Source organism: Sardina pilchardus, chromosome 11 (genome assembly GCF_963854185.1).
Source record: "Sardina pilchardus chromosome 11, fSarPil1.1, whole genome shotgun sequence".
NCBI classification, from domain to species: domain Eukaryota; kingdom Metazoa; phylum Chordata; class Actinopteri; order Clupeiformes; family Clupeidae; genus Sardina; species Sardina pilchardus.
Genome location: NC_085004.1, coordinates 27,665,222 through 27,669,989, shown reverse-complemented (window position 1 = coordinate 27,669,989; position 4,768 = coordinate 27,665,222).

Sequence of the window (4,768 nt, the reverse complement as noted above, 5' to 3'; positions counted from 1 at the left end):
ACATGTCAAAACAGAATGTGTTGTGTGTCAGACGGCAAAACACATGTCAAAGTGTTTACAGCGCGCCATACACGTGTACGCAAACACACACACACACACACACACATATTCACGCCACGCGCACACACACATCCCCCATCCTGCATGTCCAGTTATAGAGCAATGTAAAAGAGGGCCATACAGTGCAGAAGACCACGGCCACTCTGGTGGTCTCCATGCACAACAATCCCAAGATGCCCTGGAGGTTCGCTTGGCTGGAGCCAGAGGAGGAAACTGAGGGAAGATCATAGGCCCACATACACAGACCGGGTGTATGAGAAGAATCTTTATGTGACATATTCTGTGTATAGCCTCCTTTAGGTACAGTCAGCAATTCTTATATTATCTTATATTATTATCTTATATATATTTTAAGTATATATATTTTTTAGCTTTTTGTCTTAACAGTGAAGATCAACAGTGAGTGAGTGGGATCGAAAGATGGGGTGGGATTGGGAAAAGTCTGTAGTCACGTTTACCACAGTGTCCCCTATGCAGTCAGCAAGTCTCATTCCACATCCAATACAGGGTTCTCTGTCTGTCTGTTGTGTTGTGTGTGCTCTGAGGTTCTTACACCATCATCCAATACAGGGTTCTCTGTCTGTCTGTTGTGTTGTGTGTGTTCTGAGGTTCTTACACCATCATCCAATACAGGGTTCTCTGTCTGTCTGTTGTGTTGTGTGTGTTCTGAGGTTCTTACACCATCATCCAATACAGGGTTCTCTGTCTGTCTGTTGTGTTGTGTGTGTTCTGAGGTTCTTACACCATCATCCAACACAGGGTTCTCTGTTTGTCTGTTGTGTTGTATGTGCTCCTGGGTTCTTACATCATCATGGCTCTGTAATTGTCTGTTGTGTTGTGTGTGTTCTGAGGTTCTTACACCATCATCCAATACAGGGTTCTCTGTCTGTCTGTTGTGTTGTGTGTGTTCTGAGGTTCTTACTCCATCATCCAATACAGGGTTCTCTGTCTGTCTGTTGTGTTGTGTGTGTTCTGAGGTTCTTACACCATCATCCAAAACAGGGTTCTCTGTTTGTCTGTTGTGTTGTATGTGCTCCTGGGTTCTTACATCATCATGGCTCTGTAATTGTCTGTTGTGTTGTGTGTGTTCTGAGGTTCTTACACCATCATCCAATACAGGGTTCTCTGTCTGTCTGTTGTGTTGTGTGTGTTCTGAGGTTCTTACACCATCATCCCATATAGGGTTCTCTGTCTGTCTGTTGTGTTGTGTGTTCTCCTGGGTTCTTACATCATCATCCCATATAGGGTTCTCTGTCTGTCTGTTGTGTTGTATGTGCTCCTGGGTTCTTACATCATCATCCAACACAGGGTTCTCTGTCTGTCTGTTGTGTTGTATGTGCTCCTGGGTTCTTACATCATCATGGCTCTGTAATTGGGAAGAAAACAAAGTGGCTCACAAGCAGCACATTGCTTCAGGTGCATGTAAGGGAAAGGTGTGATTTTGACCCCAAATATCAAAAACCTGTTGCCAGAACAGACTACTTCGATGACTCCATTTATGGCAAGATGTTATCCATTACAAGCTTGGGCATAGCCAGGATTTACGTAACCAACAGGGGATATTCATGCTGAATGCTGACTAAGGCTGAGTAGACACAGCAGACACTCACTGACATATTCATGACCTTCAATCTATAGTCAAGACGTCTTGTTGATGGTGTTCGACACATAATTCCTATGGTCCTGGTGATTGTAGAGGTTTCTCTTTTCCAAGAATAACTTGAGAAACTACACCGTATACTAACTTTGAGTGAAGAACAAAACTAGTGTATAGAAATACATGGTCAAATACAGAAATATGCTTACTGTCTGACTCATTCTCCCTCAAGTTCACACACACACACACACACACACACACACACACACACACACACTTTCACACATACAGATAATCACTTGCTACCCACACACAGTGGATACAGGCTAACGTGCCTACGTGTGTGCGCGTGTGTGTGTGTGTGTGTGTGTGTTTGTGTACCGTTTGTAAAGACAGACGCTGAAGTGATAGACTTGCGTCAGACAGCTGGAGAGAAAGTGAAATTGCTAGACGGACTCTCTAAAGTAGCAGACTGGCCATATGGAGCCTTTCATTCCTCGAACTACTCTCTCTCCCTCTCTCTCTCTCTCTCTGCCTGCAGGGCTCCTTTCACACGAGCACTCGCTCACTCCCACACCTCTCCGCTCTCTCTCTCTCTCACACACACACACGCACACACTCACCGTCTTCTTTAAAGCGAGGAAAATTACAGTACACACACGTTAAACAACATGCAACAACTCCACAAGTGAGCGCTCTCTTTTTTTTCCCCTTTTCACTTCCAGCAAGGGGGGGAACACACCACAAACTAACCACAGATTTATGCAAGACTGACAGTGACTGCAAAGAGCAAGCTTCCTCTTCAAAAAAAAAAGAGTGATATCCCTAATGGAAAATTCGTTGTCGGTCACAAATTACAATCTACTGTGAATACGCACTTAGTAACACCTGTGAACAACCAGTCGAGATGATGTGTGTGTGTGTGTGTGTGTGTGCGTGTGTGTGTGTGTGAGTAGAGGGTAGAGGGAAGCCCGGGGCCCTGTGTGTGTGTGTGTGCGTGTGTGTGTGTGTGTGTGTTACTAAGTGCCTGTCCCTGTGCTCAGTCTCAACCTGGCCACTGTCTCGAAGCGTGTCTCTCTGCTCTTGTCATCTTCCTTGTGCTGTCCATGGTCCTGAAGGGCCTCCGACCCCCCCTGCTTCCCCACAACACAACATGGCTCCCAGGACGAGACTGGCGTCTCTGGCGCTACAGAACAGCAGACCTTAACCCCAACCAAACACACACACACATACAGTACGCGGCATTCAGAGCCGATTCTGCTGTGTCAGACTGTACGGCTGTCAGTTGCTATCCATCTGGTGGGGTGAGAATGGAGGACAAGAGAGAGAGAGAGAGACAGAGAGTGAAAAAAAAGAAAGAGAGGGAGAGAGAGAGAGAGGGGAGAGGGGGTTGATATTGACTGTCCAGATCAGGTAGTCAGATGAGCTGCCACATGGCCAGTGTATATTTATTTGTTGGGCTGTTTTGACTGGTCTTGACTGTGATTGCCAAAGAAAATGAAGGAAAAAAATAACCACAAAGAAAACAGGTAATGTTTGTTAATGTCACTAGACTGTTGACGGCAGCCTCATTGCCCCATGTTGCACGCTGAGGAAACTACCTGCAGTTTTCCTCATTTCACCCTGCGATGACGCGTGGGATTGTTCAACTCGCCACTTTTAGATGACTCCTAGAAAAAGGCTCGCAAAGATTCTCGGAGTTTCAGAGAAACGATCCTCTCTCTCCCACGCCTTCTCGCGTTCATCTTTCTAAACTGGGCACACACAACACAAACACATATCGATCCCATGTGCCGCCAGATCTCTGGAGCTATCTCCTGCTGGCTGGTGTGTGTGTGTGTGTGTGTGTGTGTTTTACATGTGTGTATTGGTGTACGTGTGCGTACGTGTGTGTGTGTGTGCTGTAACTGTTTAACTTAGTGCTGATAAATTCCTGTAGAAGAAATGCTGATAACAGCTACAAATTAAACAGATATTCAGAACACTGACTTTTAGGTGATATTATGAAACTCTGTCTCTTATGTTCACACACCACACACACACTAACCTTGCATGCTTTTTCATCCGTACTATATACAGTCTTTTATAAATAGTGCTGTTTGCACTTTTATTGCTGTTAGCTGAGACCTGTTTATCAACAATTCTCTCACAAATTTTGTACAAGCAGAAATGTGGAATTATGGGTAAAGACAAAAAGCACCATTGATGCAGTAATGACCTGACATTTGTTACCTGCTTTGCAACAGGCTTTGCAACTGCTTTGCAACAGTTTAGAGAATCAGCAATCACTCTCTCCCTCTCTCTCTCTCTTCTCTGTCTCTCTCTCTCACACACACACACACACACACACACACACACACACACACACACACGAATATAGGTCAAAGTCAGTCAGGGTTTATTTCTTGAGCTGTGCAGGCTATAGGCCCTTTACGCCCATGGGCAAACATCATGCTGATATGGGGGATTTTTCACTCAAAAACCCTCCCAAAAAACGAGTGTGTGAACAACGCTGTCCTCTAACAAGGTGTGTCCTCTGTCACGTGATCTGCACAGTGAGACCGCAGAGGCTGCTGGGAGGGCTGGGAGTCAAAAGGCCAGCCAGTTAATCTGTGGCCAGATTCCAGGAACTCCTTGCCCGATAAAAACAGTGTTTAGGCAGCTGCAGGTCCAGTTCAGGCCACTCCTTAGAAAGGAGAGACACATCCTGAGGCCTTCTTTATACACACATGAACATACACACACATACACATACACACACACTCACTCTCTCTCTCACACACACACACGATGGACACATATATGCACGCAGAGACATGTATGCTCACACAGATACATGTCTGTTTTCTGATAAAGGACAAAAGAGTCTGCCCTGATAGTGTTGTTGCCTTCCGTCTTTACATTCTAGTGGGATTTCTAGGGAAGTTAATGTACAGCTGGCATATCAGTGTATGTGTAGATGTTAGTATTGAATTGAGCTGGCTCATTCAGCTGGATTTCCAGGTATTATGCTCCCTTGTTCGCTTCCAGAGAACTCTCTAGAACTGTTTTCAGCCCAAATGCAAGTCATAATTGTGCTAAAGGGAACTATGCTAATTATGGATTTGTTTA